A 16,363-nucleotide genomic window follows, 5' to 3' on the forward strand; every position below is an offset into this window, starting at 1 on the left:
ACAGTGACTCCATCGGATTCTTCCTCAACATCATTTCCAGGGAAGGAGTGAAGACAATCAAGCATGACATTCTGATATGGGCAGGAAGGCAGCCCTGAAACTCTCCACTCTATGGACTGTTTTGTGAGATAGTAACTCGGAGAAGCGGGCAGGCTGTGAGCTGGCCACACTGTGGTCCACTCCGGTACCTGGCTCCCCAAACATAACCGTCTGATTGAACTGTCTGGACTCTGCAGGGCACATACATGAAGCGGTGTTCTGCCAGTCTCTGTCCCCAGTGGTGCTTTGCCAAATCTCCCCTTCCCCTCTTCCAAGGATATCTTGGACAATTCTGGGCTTTCTGGTTATTTACAGCCTAGATTGCCACTTTAGATTCCCCTCCCTCACTGTAGGCCAAGCTGTGGCCCAGGGGGACTTGAAGTAGGGAGGAGAGCACACAGTCCATCCCCCATATGTCTTACCTGCCTTGAGAAGGGAGTGACCTGCCCCGGGTCCATCAGCCAGGGCTCAGCACCTTACATCAGTCCTGAGAGTATTATCCAGGCAGTGTTCCCTTGCTGTCCACCTAGGCAGCTTGGGAGCTGATGCCTCTTACTCATTCCCTCATGTTCCAAAAGAAATTACTGAGGACCGCTTACGTGTCCTCCCGAGACATGGAAAATGAGGACCACTGTCGTATCGTCTTCTGGGGCCAATCATTCCATCATTCCTCCTTGCAGGTGCCTCTGAAAAGCCCTTTCCTCCAACCTGGATGAAAGCTCCTCGCACTCCCAACCGCCCGTTTTGTAGATTAGGAAATTTGGGTTTAAGAAGCACAGGATACCTTGGAGTCATGAAGAAAGTCTACAAGAGAGGGAGTGAGAATGCTTTGCTGAGTGTGCAATTTGTATGAAGCTGGTGCCGATAGGCAGCAGAGGTCACTACGTGCAGCTCTGAGGTTATTGGGGAAACCTGGGTCTGTTCCAACCTGATGACCAGGACCAGCGCGTGGCTGACACAGAGAGAGTGTGACTTTGGGCTTGCATGAAGTTTGATGCGGATAAGAAGAGGAAAAGTAAGAAAGATTTATTGAGCACCATGTATTTGACACTTGCAACCACCTCTATGTAAGTGTAACGTGAGAGCATCTTGCTTCTGCTGCACCTTGTCCCATTGTTTTTGAGGGATTTTCGAATTTCTCAGTGTGGGACATTTTGAGGACCTGCTGGCACTGCCACACGCAGTCAGAAGTGTAAGGAGGTCAACATACAAGAAGGCCACCTTTGGCCAATGGGCAGCAATAAATGCTCTCTCTTCCACCCCTCAGGGGGACAATTCCAAGATACACTGCTTTGCAGGGGGTTCCAGCAGGATTGAGCCCCAGTTGGCAACACTGGTGACCAACTTAGGGACACACCCATGTACTAGCCTTCCCTCCCTTGTATTTCACTCTTCCTAGGACCTGTACACGGACTTCCCAGTCCCCCACTACTATTGCCTGCCATTTCTCCCAAAATAAATTCCTTGCCTGCAAAGCTTTGTCTCAGGCTCCAGGGGAGACCCAGGCTAAGTTAATGAATCATGTTTAGTGAGCGTGTTTAGTGCTTGACAGGGATTGTTTGCTTTAACACTCAAGTAATGCTATGAAGTTAGTATCATTTTTTATCCGCCTTGGATGGATCAGGAAAGTAGGATAGCGAGAGGGGAAATAACAGAAGCAGAGTGTCTTCCCTGGGTGGTAGGGTAGGGGGATGATGACCTCAGTGAACTCAGGTGAGAATTTTCCCCAGTCTGGAGTCCTGGGTTTGGTTCTGGGCTCTGAGCCCATCACAGGGAGTAGTTCCATTGAAGCCCTGGGATGATGAGGGAAGCAAAGCCAAGACTTAGAAGGGAGAATTGGAAGAAATGAGTGGCTGAGCCCAGAAAACATTCAGAAGGCACCTGAGAGCAGCCTTTTCTTTAGGACAAAATGCACTGAGTCAGCTGAGAAGATAGAACTATCACAGTACAAGGTGACAAGTTTATGTTCAGTATAAGAAAGGACTTTTTGCCAGACTTTCCCCAGCACAAAATGAGAAATCCTGGCAGACAGCAAATCTGGTATTGTAGATGGGAGAGCTGAGAGTGCATGGCCATCCATTTCTCCAGAATATCATAAAGAGAATCCTGTGGGGGAATTCTTTCAGATTAGGGTAGGATCCTAATTTAGGGCTGACAAAGATTTGCCTCTTCACTCACCAATCCAAGACAGCCTTAACCTTGACAGTCCCCTGGGGTTCCTCTGAATCCTTACTTCTGGTAGAGCCACCAAGAGGTAAGATTTAATTTGTCATGTGTTTAATTTGTTTTCCTGCCTTATTGCATTGTCTGGAACTTCTAGAAAAAAATTCAATAGTAACATTGGCAGCTGTATTTATGTTTTTTTCTTATTTAATAGAAATGCCTTTACTATTTCACAACAAAGTATGATATTGGTTCCTGCTATCATATAGGTAGGCAGGATGCCTTTCTAGGCAGGAAAGACCTTGCTGTTTGCTGAGTCGATAAAGGGCTTATTCTCTCAGGTAAAGTGTAAAGATGAGGACCTATTATGAGATCAATCTCTATTCTCTATAGTACTTGGAACAGGGGTGGGTATAAAGAAGATGCCCAGTAAATGCCTGGTATGAAAACAGGGTATACAAATGAGTTGAAAAATTTCTTGGCTTCCAACTGGCCTGATTCCTCAGCTGTAGTAGCCCAGCTCCATTCCAAGTCCTCTGTGATGAGCTTGGAACACCCTCCTGATGTTGGGAGTGACTTCTCTTAAAACCCAGTGAGTGTTCTTCTCAAAGAAGAAGCCTGGAGCTGCAAAGAGCAGATGTAGGACTGGGCTCAATAAATGGGTCAGTGGGCCTGGTGAGTAGATTGTTCCTGGCCTTTTGGGGGTGAGTGGATGCAAAGCTTCCTGCTCAGAGCTGGTGGTCAAGACTGTGCTCCACCCATAGACACACAGACACAAAGGCTGTCGTCACTGAGTTTGCCCTTGGTGTGTGAGTTATGCACACACAGAAGGGGACTGCAAGGGGCCATTACCTCCACTAGTTCCTCAGAGAAAATGAGTGAATCAAGGCCCAGGCTTCCAATTGCCTCAAAAGCCATCCAAATTCCTGGAGACCAAGCCCTCGTCAGGCTCTGTTTCCCTCCCCTAAGTCCACTGGTTTCGTGCACAATCAGTGTGAGTGGCCTATGGCCCTGGTTGAATTTTGTCCCAGTTTCTGGAAGAAGAGGCCCAGATAGTCAGGAGGCTCCAAGGAAGAAGGAATGGATCATAAGGGTATTAGGGCCATGAGCTTCCCCAGGTCAGGCCCGGCAGCTCTCGGAATGAGGAGGAAAGAGGCTCAGCCATCACAGAACACAGCCTGGAGAGAATTTGTCTTTTTAAAATTTATTTACTTATTTATTTATTATTTTGTATGGAAGTGTAGTTGACTTACAATTTAGTTTCAGGTGTACAGCAAAGTGATTCAGTTATACGTATACATACACATATATAGTTTCTTTTCAGATTCTTTTCCATTATATGTTATTACAGGAAACCGAATTTAGAGAAGTTGTCTTTAGACTAAGAGGATGCCAGGGAAGTCGGCCCTTCCTGTCCTCACTAGGACAAGGGGGAAGGAAAGGTACCTGGACTCCATTCAGTTCCCTTCACCTCTAATGCCTCCTTCGAGCATGGATGTGACAGCCTCCCCTGGGTCTCCCTGCCTCCTCACATCACCCGAGCCAATTCCTCTGCACACAGCAGCCAGAAAGAATCTTTCTTCTGCCCTGATGAGTGTTCAGACTAAGCCACCAAAAATCGAGTGTGGACACTACACCACGGTCTGTGGGATCCGGCATCATGGGCCCCACACCCGTCTCTCTGCCTCATTTGAGTCTTTCTGCCCTTCATTCACCACATCCCACACACGTTGCCTTTCTTTCAGTGTTTCAGGCACAACACAGTTCCTCTTTTCTGCCTCAGTATTTTCCCAGGCTGTTCTCTCTGCCCTAGCCTGTGCTCCCCCATCCTTCACATAGTTGCTCTTTCTTATCCTTCAGGGCTCAGTTTGAAATCACCTTCTGAGAGGACTCCCCTGACCTCTCTAGCTAAAGTCCATCCTGGCCCCTGTATCTTCAGATCCGTTCTTATCTTTCCCCTGATGCTTGTCGTCTTGGAAGTGGGGGCAGGGGGAGGCTGACCCTGGCAGGCAGTGTTAGGCTGACCCCGGCAGGCAGTGTTTTCCATCCTCAATTGGCTTCTGGCAAAGCTCAGTCAACGGGAGGCACTGACCTGATTTGGAAGGGAGGAGGATGCCTTTCTCTCAGGCAGTATCTAGAGCAGTTTGGATGACTTTGGAGGCAATTGAACGTCTTTGACGGGTGTTAAGCAGAGGGGGACATCATCAGTTTACTTTTTAGAAAGATCACTGTAGGGGTAGAGGTATAGCTCAGTGGTAGAGCTCATGCTTAGCATACACAAGGTCTTGGGTTCAATCCCCTGTACCTCCAGTAAAAAAATAAAAATAAATATAAAAAGATCACTATGATGGCCCTATGGAAGATGTGTTGGATTTGGAGAAGCAATTTAGGGGCAGTCCCAATGAGAAACGATAATGGCCTGGACTGAGGTGGTTGCAACTCTGATGGAGAGAAGTGGACAGATTAAAGCTGTCTTTCAAGGAAGAATTACCAGAGCTTGGTGATTACTTGGATGTGGTCTTTGTGAGAGAGGTGTGATCAGGAATCACTTCAAGGTATCTGACTGAAGCAACTGGGAAGATATAGATGCCATTTATTACGATGACAAAAGCTAGGGTGGAACAGATGCTGTTCTGCTCACAGGGGAAACATTCATATACATTCCTGTGATCCATTTTCCCCTGTCCTGTAATATCTTTCATCTATGTAAGTAACCTATTACCTATCACCCATGTATCTATTTATTATTTATCTGTCATCTGTCAGCCATGTCTTGAAGTTTGGATTATAGTATATGTACTATGCTGTGATTTCACTGTTTGATTGTTCGCCACTACTATATACCTATTCATTTACATTCTGTATTAACTTTATATTTTGTACTTTGCCAGTTTCATAAATTAGATTCTGTAGGTTTCCTTGGTGTGTGGATTTCTTAAAGTTTTCCACGTGAACAACAATGTTTGTGAATAGAGATAGTTTTAGTTCTTTATTCACATCTTTGTAACTTTATTTCTATATCTTGCCTTATTACAATGGCTACAACCTCCAATAAAATGTTGAATAGAAGTGTGAGAGACTATCCTTCCCTTGAAACCGATCTTAGCTGGAAAGTGTTGAGTAATTCATTATCAAGTACTTTGTTTAGCTGTAGGATATTCTTTTGTAGATTTTTTTTTAAAATCAGATTAGGACAATTTTCTTCTAGTCCCAGTTTTCTGAGGATTTTTATCATGAATAATTGTTGAATTTTGTCAAATATTTTCTACCTATTGAAATAATCACATTTCCCCTTTATTTTGTAAATGTGGTAAATTACACTATTTTTGAAATGTTAAGCCAACTTGCATTCCTGGGATAAATCTCACTTGGCTAAAGTGTATTACTGAGTTTATATAGTGCTGGATTCAATTTGTTAATATTTTGCTAAGAATTTTTGTGTTTTTGTTAATGTCTACTTTTGTTTCTTTCTTACAGTTTGTTTTTCTTTCTGTGATCTTTATGGCTAAGATATGGCCCTTTGGGGGTTTCTGGAATACTCCAGAGGTATAATAAGGACTCTTCACCCTGACTCCATTGAAATTTGAATGTCTCCCAGCACTGTGGGACCTCAGGTACCTCTGCTGCGCTTTTGTCCTGCAGTATCTGCTCCCTGCTAGGTAATTCAGGTCCTTGCTCTTTGTGTTCATAGTCATCCCTCCAAGCCATGTCAGCAGCCCAGTCTCCATATCTGCCTCCTCAGTTCAGTGAGACATTACTCTCTCCACCTACACTATGGTAGGAATAGAGTCCCCAGACAGAAGGCCAGGGAACTTGGGGCCAGCTCTGGCTGAGTTTCCCTTCTCTCGGGGATTAGAGCTCTGCTCTGCTTACTGCCCAGTGCCATCAATAATCACATTTATGTGTCCACTTTTACAGATGCCGATGGTGATGTTGATGATGGTGGTGATGATGTGGCTCTGCTTTTTGCTGGGCACTCAGTTGGTCTTTTCAGTCTGGAAACACATGCCCTTCCCTTCAAGGAAGTTGCCTTACTTTCTTTGATGAATGCCTCCCTTCCATTTTTTCTGTTCTCTCTTTCAGGTGTCCCTGTTATTTAGATTTTAGATCTCCAAGACATTCCTAAAACGTTCCACTATTTCTTCTCAATTATATCTCTTTTCTTGTTCTTTTTGTTGCTACTTTCTGGGAGATATCTTTAACTTTATCTTTCCTATTGGGTTTTTCACATTTTGGCATCATATTTTAAATTTTCAGGATTACATTTGTGGTCCCTGAATGTTAATGTTTATGGCCTCCTCTTCTTTTGTTTCATGGAGATAATATCTCTATTAACCATCAAATGATATTAATGATAGATTTTAAAAACTTTTCTAATTCCTGCATCTCGTCCAAGTTGCTTTTTCTCCTGCTTGTTTTGATCTCTATGCTTTAAATTAAATGACTTCTTCAGTTTCTGGTGACACTTAATTGTCCGCTATGTTTAAGATTAGGAAACTGAAAGTCTACCTGGGAGCTCTGTGTCTTCACTGTTGTGGATGGGAAGTTTCAATTCCATTATCTTTTGGTCTGTCCACCTAAGCTGGTCATGTTCCTCAGAGAAAATTCTTCTGACTTTCTTCTTGGAAGGTCAAGTCTGGCTGCCAGGGTCCTGGGGCCTGAATGTGAAGGAGGGCTGGCAGCCTCATCGTTCAGTGTATAAGCTTGCATGTAATCCCTTCTTCCCCTATGGTGACCTTGCCCTCACAGAGGTCTGATGCCCTCAAGGCAGAGAACTTCTCTTCTCTTTTCTCCAGAAAATAAGCTCCCAATATTCTGGAAGGGTGGAGAAGGGTCAGGACTCGACCTTCCTGGAGTTGGAGGAATCTAGAACCTCATTCATTTTGACCTTAGGATTATTTTCATCCCCACTCCCAGGGGTACCAGGATCAGTGAGTCCTGAGCCTTTTGAGAGTGTGGGGGTAGAAACTGGTTTGCTTTGCGGCTCTCCCCACTATGACCTTTAGATCCAGCTTTCTTTATGCTAAGTCGAATGTGACCTGTACACCTGCAATCCAGCTTCCAAAAATACTGTTGGTGCTGCTTCTTTTATAATCTCTTTGTCCTTGAAGGTGTATGTCCTTAATTTTTTTAAATATCATTTCAGTAGGTTTTTGGAGAAGACCCCTGTGTTTTTTCAAATGACAGACAAAATGATGGCTTGATACCTAACGCTAGATCTGGTCACTCACAGTTACCAATGGAAAACAAGCAGGCAGACTTGACAGGTTTTCAAAAAACATGCAGGGCTAGGAGTTTCCCCCTGAAACTCCACAGCAGTAGACTTAGAGGGTAAGCCTTACATTTGAAGGTATGAAGAAAAGGATGTCTACCCATTAGAGATGGAGAACTTAGAAAACTCATTGTCACACGAATTGGCTATTGATTTACATACAGTTGTTTTCCCAAATGTTCAGAGAAAATGTGGAAGCGGAGCCACAGTAGACCATATAAGGGAGTGGGAATTTGGGACCCATCCAGGAATCTATCTGTGTCTATAACAGCCCTTGCCTTCTGGCCTCACCCACATTCTGAGCTTAATACCTGCAAAGCCCCTCTCTGGCTTTTGGTCACAGCTACCTCAACTCAGACCCAGCAGGAAGTTGCTGTTTCACCACTATGCCTAGTTGATGGAAGAAGCATCCTAGGGTCTAGGTTACCTTATTCAGGACTCTGTGGCTAGCTATGTTCTCAGCCACAGCCCTCAGCCTCTAGTCATTTGGGAAAGTAATTACAGTAGCCATCAGCTATTTCCAGAAGACTTGAGGAGAGAGTATTTCTCTAAGACCTTCTTTCCTAAGAAAGCAAACACGCTGGCCATGACCTGTAACCCTCAGAAGATGGGAAGGGGCCTTTGTACAAATGGACCATCACATCAAGGTGTCTGTGCCTCTTAATTCAAAAGGTAGGTCTCCCCCTGGTGCTGGGCTCTGGGCACTACACCTACCTCACCCTCCCTGGTGCATCCTGCACCCAGTCTCCCTGGGACCACAGCCCCCAGGAAACAAGCCTGAAAACCACACCTAGTCTGAAGCAGCCTCCAGCCTCCAGAAATCCATGGGCATGGACAGGTCCACTTCTCAGTCCTGCCCTTCCCGTTCTCCCTCAGGGAACACCAGTAAATATAGAAAGGACTAGGGTAGGGGGGCATTACCAGGTAAAATTTTCTTCTGCAGGTTGAGAGATTTCAATTTGATTCTGTCTTCAGTGCTGCGTTATGATACAGCAAATTCATGATCCCTTCATAGCCATGGAAAGGGTTATTTTCACTGGCATCTTTCATTTCTGATCACCCTCATCCTCATGTGTCTGCCTGCTGACAAACCAGAGCTGTCAGAGCCACCTGTCACTGCAGGGGGAAAAATACCTTTTTGACAACTGTATCTTCCTCTAGAAGACACTCTTTGTACCTGACGCCTGCTTCCCAACTTGTGTTTGTGACACTTCTGGTATTTCAAAGAGCCTCATGAAATTCTCCAAAAAGGAATCTCAAACCCAATTAATTTAAATTCATTTTCATGTTGAATGTGCAGCATGACATATTTAGGAAGGAGGACGTGCATCATAAAGTTAAGCAATGGGAGGGCCTTATTATAAAGAAGCAACCTCCCTTATTAAAAGGAAACCCAGAAACTTCTAAGAACCTAAGCAGAGAAGGGCACCAGGAGGTGGCACATTGCAGCTGGGGTAGGGGTGGGTGGAGGATGTTTGGTTCTAATTCTGATGCTAGCGTCATGCTGGTAGAGAAACAGTCCTTTCTATTTCCCTTTAAATGACACCACCCAATGCTAATAACAACCTGCCCTTCCCTCCGCCAGTCTCACCTACCCCCTCAGATAACATGCCAATGCCATGTGGAGCCCCAGGAGTTCTCTACTGCATGACAGAATCCACGCTTGCATGCTCTATCTCCTGATTCCTGTGTCAGGCTGCTTTTTTGACTTTTGTTTTAATAAAGACCAACAGAAAATACTGTTTACAGAGGACACATTCAGTAGGGAATTTCTCGTTGTCCAAGTTCAATAGCAACGTCTTGGTGTCAGATTCGGGATGGTGGCCAATGTATACACAGTGTCCTTCCTCCTGCAAAATCCCGCAGATGTGTCAAAGACATTTGGAAAAAAAAAATCCATGACGGCCTTAAATATATGGAAGAGTGTCATCGATGGGACAGAAATTATAAAAAATGTATGGATGATGAAGTACAGATGTGGCTGATTGTTGCAACTCAAAACCATGAGGGAAAAGGCTCGAGCAGCTGTAAGCACAGGACCTCCCAGGGGAGCCCCAGAGGGTCTCCAGCTTGAGTTTGGCTGTAGAGTGACAATCAGGATTGTTAGCTGGAGGACTGTCTACAGCAGCGGTTTCCAAATTATTTTGAGTCACGTACTCTTATCACTTAAAAAGAATTAAGCACACATGCACAGTTTATGTAAATGTATCTATCTATAAACTATATACATATATTATACTCATTAACAAATATGTCTATGCAATTTATATTTAGTCGAGATTAATTATTAATGATCATCAGTGAGACTTCATCATCTAAGAAGTCATGATAGTTTGAAAGTTAGGGACCAAATTCTCATCAGATCTCATAAAAGCATCATGCTTGTCATCACATAATATAGTTAATTAAAGTTAGGCGTATCGGCTTTGCTATTCTCAAGTTGTTTCTTAGTGTTGGCATTTTAAAATTTTCTTGGATTCACATTTCCTATGCCAAAAATTTTAATCACTTAACCATTTTGAAAGGATTAGATTCTTTAAAAATGGAATCTATTATCCATAAATCTCCTTAACCAAGAAGATATAAACTGCAATTCACCACAAGACAATTAAACAAGCAAACATGTAGATTAAGAAACTCTGTCTTATTCAGGAATGACTCTCCATATGTTAAAATTAGTAAGCCTTATTGTTTTTCATATTTGAGATAAAATTCATGTCAGTGAAAGTTAAGCTTTTCTTTGCACACCCAGTGAAGCCACTTGCACAGTCCTCAAGAGGGCAACCCCCACTAGTATCCACTGAGGGCTTTTCCTCTGGGCTAGTTGGCCCTGTGCCTTCCTGGGTCACAAGGAAGTTGGCTGCAGCATCTGTACCTGGCTGGCACTGTGGCCACAGTGTGGGTGTTGGGGGAAGTGGAGAGGAGAGTCCAGGCACCTCCTAACCTCCTTAGCAGACCAACAGACAGAAACGGAGCATCTCCACTCAAGAGCGAAATGCAGTAAAGTGCTGTGACAGGGGTCAAGGCCAATTATTGAGGCAGTGGCGGGAATCGTGAACCTGCCTGTCAGCCCAGGCTCAACATCTGCACTCCCCCTGAGGCCTTGCCCACCATGGCAAAGGGTCCCTTGTGCGCCTCCTGTACCAAACAGCCTCATCTTTGTTTCATAAACGTGAAAAGTCAGCCAGGGCTCGCAAGGCCTTTAAGGAAGATCAACAGCATGAAAGAGGAAGCCCAAATGAACCAAGACAACAACAAATTAAAGAAATCAAGGAAAGAAAGTGAGTTTAAAATTGTCCTTCTTACTTGAATAGTTAGAGTCTTTTGAGAAAATATTTGAAAAGAGCAATCTGAGGGAAAAAGAACTATTGAAAATTTGAATTCTGAAAACTGAAATAACAATTAAATAGCAGAGCAGAAAAAAAGAAGAATGAACATAAATGAAAACCAGAAGAGTAGATGGAAAGACAAGGAAATCTTCCATAGCAAAAAGGCAGAAATGGAAAATTAAAAAGTAAAGATTTTTAAACGTGAAGAAAACAGAGTCCAAAGTACATTTAATAGTAATTCCAGCAGGAGAGACCAAAGTCAATGAAGATGAGGAAACCATCAAAGAAAAATAGTGGAGTCACTTTCAGTCCAGACATGATGATGTAAGCCTGTTTTGCCTGCCTCTTTCATTCTAAGTACAGTTATAAACCCTGGAAATGGAACATGGAACAACCAAAGAAGAAGATCTCTGAAAGGTTGCAAGAGAAAGGTAAATTGGTTTGGAACTTCAGGCTAGAGCAACAACACGGAGGCAGGGCATTTGCAACCCCCCACCCAACATAAGAAGGCTACCCAGACCTGGTATTTCCCAGCCCCCAATCTCATAGTACAAAGCAACCGAGGTAGGTTCATTCTTCCCCTGGATCCAACAGGAGCCCCTCTGACAACGTCAGGTGAGCCCAACACACCTGGCAAGGGGGATTCATCAGGAGCCAGGGGAGGCGTTGTCTTTTTTCCTCAGGCCTGAGATTCCTCTTTTCCACAAAAAGACATAAGAAGTGGGCAGGTCATTTGCAGCAACATGGATGGACATGGAGATCGTCATTCTAAGTGAAATAAGCCAGAAAGACAAAGAAAAATACCATATGATATCACTCATATGTAGAATCCAAAAGAAGAAGAAGAAGAAGAAGAAGAAGAAGAAAGAAGAAGAAGAAGAAGAAGAAGAAGAAGAAGAAGAAGAAGAAGAAGAAGAAGAAGAAGAAGAAGAAGAAGAAGAAGAAGAAGAAGAAAAAGAAGAAGGAAGAAGAAGAAGAAGAAGAAGAAGAAGAAGAAGAAGAAGAAGAAGAAGAAGAAGAAGAAGAAGAAGAAGAAGAAGAAGAAGAAGAAGAAGAAGAAGAGGACACTAATGAACTCATCTACAAAACAGAAACAAACTCGTAGACATAGTAAACAATCACATGGTTACCAGAGGAAAGGGGGTGGAAAGGGATAAATTTGGGAGTTTGAGACTTGCAAATGTTAATCACTATATATAAAAATAGATTAAAAAACAAATTCCTTCTGTATAGCACAGAGAACTATATTCAATATCTTGTAATAACCTTTAATGAAAAAGATTATGAAAATAAATATATGTATGTATATACATGACTGGGACATTTTGTTGACACCAGAAATCAACACATTGTAACTGATTGTACTTCAATAAAAAAAAAAAGTGGGTAGGTGGAGCCAGCAGGAGAGACACAGTTACAGCAGGCAGCTTGATCTAAGAAGAATCTTTGTCCCCATGAGCCCAAGACTTTCCTCCCCAGCCCAGAGACACCTGGGAATGGGAAGTGGGTGATAATGTGAAGGGTGAGAGAGAACTGGGAGGGGATCCCACTATGCCCCTCCCCCACCCAGAGCCACCTGGTGATCCCACCTGGGGAATCTCCTTCTGTCTCCCTAAGGCAGCACCAGCAAGGACCAGTGGGAACCCCAGTGGCACCAGATAAAACTGCAGACTAAAATAACACTACAAAGACTTTGACTGATCAGTCTACCTTTGGAACCACAGCCCACAAAAGTAAGCCAAGACCTACATGCTAAGCCTAAACAGGATGCCTGCCTCTCAGGTGTAGAAAGAGAGAGGGGCTGAGTCTTTGAAGAAATCATGGCTGAAAACTTTCCAAATTTGGTTTAAGATACAAACTTACAGATCCAAGATGCTAAGTAAACATCAAAAAAGATAAACTCAAAGAAATCCATCCCAAGACATCATAATTAAACTTTTTAAAATTAAAGGAAAAAAATCTTTGAAACAGTCACAACACATTATGTGTAGGAGAACACCCATTTGGATGACAGTGGATTTTCCACCTGAAACCCTGGAGGCCAGAAAGAAGAGGCACAGTATTTTTGAAGTACTAAGAAAAAGAATTGTGAACTGCAAGTGTACTGTCTACTGACATTATCCTTCAGACATGAAGGGGAAATATAAACATTCTCAGACAAAGGAAAATTTTAAAAAATTGTCATTAGCAAACATATCCATTAAGATTGGCTAAAGAAATTTCTTCAAACAGAAAGAAAACTTTAAAAAAATGAAGGAACCTTGAGATTTTAGGAAACAAGGACAATGGAAGGAGCAGAAGTATGAGTGTATCCAATAGACATTTTCCTCAGGAGTTTTATAAATCATAATTGATGACTGAAATAAAAATTATAACAGTATCTCATGCCCAAGACAATGATATTTGAAAGTGGAGAAGGTAAGGGGATCTAAGTGGAAGTCAGGTTCCCACACTTCAATGAAGTGGTAAAATGTTGGTACCAGTTGTGGTAGGCTAGGTAATGAGCCCAACAATGCTCATGTCCTAATCCCCAGAACCTGTGAATTTGTCACTTTACATAGAGAAAGGGACTCTGTAGATGTGAGTAAGTTAAGGATCTTGAGATGGAGATATTAACCCTGGGTTATCTAGGTGGATCCAATGTAATCATAAGGCTTCTCATTATAAGGGGGGAGGGTGATCACAGTCAGAGAGAGAAGACGTAAGGATAGAAGCAGAGGCAAGAGAGGAGAGAAGAGGTTACACTGCTGGCTTTAAATGTGGAGGAAGGTACCAGGCCAAAGAATGCAGGCACCCTTTAGGGGTAATCCTTTACAACCTTGGATTTAGCAACGAATTATTAGATGTGACACCAAAAGAACAAGCAACAAAAGTAAACAACAAATAAGTTGGACATCACCAAAATTTAAAAATTTTATGCTGTAAAAGACACAATCAAAAAAATGAAAAGACAACCTACAGAGAGGGAGAAAGTATTTTCAAATTATATGTATGATAAGCATCTAGTATCTAAATCACACAAAGAACTCAACAACCAAAGGACAGACAGCTCAATTAAGAAACAGACAAATGACATGAATCTCATTTCTCATAAAAAGAGATACAGATGGCCAACAAGCACATGAAAAGACGCTCAGCATCATTAGTCTTCAGGGAAATGCAAGTCAATACCACAGTGAGATACCCCTTCACACCCACTACAATGACGATAATCAAAAAGCGGAAAATAACAAGTGTTGGTGAAGATGCAGAGAATTTAGAATGCTTGTGTATTGCTGATAAGAATGGTGCAGTGGCTGTGGAAACTAATTTTACACTTCCTCAAAAAGCTGAACATAGAATTACCACATGACCCAGCAATATCACTCCTGGATATGTATCCAAAAGATTTAAAAACAGGATTCAAACCAAAACTTGTACATAAACATTCAAAAGCATCACTGTTCACAATAACCAAAAGGTGGAAATAACCCAAATGTCCATCAACTGATAAATGAATAAACAAAAATGTGGTCTATCCGATACAATGAAATAGTATTCAGCCATAAAAAGGAATGAAGTACTGATACATGCTACAACATGAATGCACCTCAAAAACATTACACTAAGTGAAAGAAGCCAGATACAAAATGTCACATATTGTATGATTCCATTTATATAAAGATCCAGAATAGGTAAATCCATAGAGACATAAAGCAGATTAATGTTCCCGGGGGGGCTCTGTGGAGGGACATTGGAGAGAGACTTCTTAATAGGTTTGGGTTTCTTTTTGGAGTAATGGAAATATTTTGAATCCAGTAGAGGTGATGGTTGCACAGTGTACTAAGTAGAACTGGACTGTGCACTTTAAAATAGTTAATTTTGTTATGTGAGTGTTACTCTAAGAGAAAAGCCAATCTCATACTGCATGGTTACATACTGTGCAACTACATACTGTCAAGTTCATTTACATAATGTTTTTGAAATCACAAAATCTTAGAAATGGAGGATAGATTACAGGTTGTAGAGGAAGGGATATAGATGGGAAACAGGTATTATTAAGGGGCTACGCAAGGAATCCCTGTGGTATTGGAAGTGTTTAGTATCTCAACCATGGTGATGGGTGCGCAAGCCTTCACAAACGATAACATTGTATTGAGACTAACATACAGGTGCACACACACATGCACGGCTACAACCAGGGAAATCCGAATAAAAATGGTGTGTTGGCTCAGCGTCAGTATTTTGAGTATGATGTGATACTGTAGTTCTACAAAATGTTGGGGAAACCTGGGCAAAGGGTACAAGAGATTGCTATGTATTATCTAAAACTGCATATGAGTCTATGAAAATCGCAATTCTTATGGTGAGGGGATACATACAATAAACAATAACAAAATATATTTATAATATGTAAATACAAGCTATATAACTATAGAGTAACTAGGAGCAATACTTTATTAGGTTAGTTAGAAAGACCTATCCAATAGCATCATTTAACCAAATTTTAAACAAGAGAAAGCTAATGTTGCAATAGTCATTTCACACAAGATATTATATATAGGAGTAAACATAACAGGGGTAGAGAATAATTACACAAAATGATAAAAGGAACAATATAGAAATAAGATACAACAATCATGAACTGTCAAGAAAGATCCTATTACAGAATTTACCTGATTAACAGCATGTAACTCCATAATGGTTAAATGAAGGCAGACTCACCCTTTACTAATAAAAAAATAATTCCAACCAAGACAATGGTCACTTTTATAAATTCTTTCTGAACTATAGCAGCTCGCTATAGTGTAATATATACCAACACAGATCCTGTTTGCAGAGCAGAACTGAGGCAGGAAGCCAAGAGGTGAGGCGGAGCAGCAGACTTGCAAGGTTTTTGTGAAGATTAAATGAGGTCATATTACTTCCTCATAGGTCTGATTTGCCATTTAGTACATAGTAGACATTTGTGTTTGTCAGGATAGTATAAGCAATGCTGTGGTAACAGACTCCCACGTCTCAGGGTCTTAACATGAAAAGGTTTATTTATTACTCAGATAAATTGTAATGCAGATCTTGTAGCCCTCGTCCATCTTGTAGCTAAAACATGTGGAATACGTGATCACAAGGACAATGCAGCAAGGAAAGAAAGTTTGGGAGGATTTTGTAAAATGTTAAGTGCGAGCTGGGGACCGGCTCATAACATCACTTCCACCTGCCTCCCACTGGTCAGAATTCTGTCACATGGTTGTAAACTAACCACAGAGGGAGCTGGAGCATGTGATCTTCCTGTGTGTCCAAGAAGACAAAACGGCACAGAGACCACAGATCACTACAGGGCCACAGCATTCAATACATGGACACCCTGCCCTCCTGCTACAGCTGCTGTTTTCACTGCTGTTACTTTTAACGCCCTAAGAATAAGGACAGGGCCACCTAACACTTGTTGCCAGGCATCGGGAGCTTTCAGTTTGCATAAAAACGCTACCGAATAAGTGTATTGTTATAAATCAAGATGCAGAAACATTGACATCGCCTGTAGTCACCAGCTGGTACATACCTGTCTTACTACAAGTCCTTC

This window comes from Vicugna pacos, chromosome 1 (assembly GCF_048564905.1).
Source record: "Vicugna pacos chromosome 1, VicPac4, whole genome shotgun sequence".
Classification (NCBI taxonomy): domain Eukaryota; kingdom Metazoa; phylum Chordata; class Mammalia; order Artiodactyla; family Camelidae; genus Vicugna; species Vicugna pacos.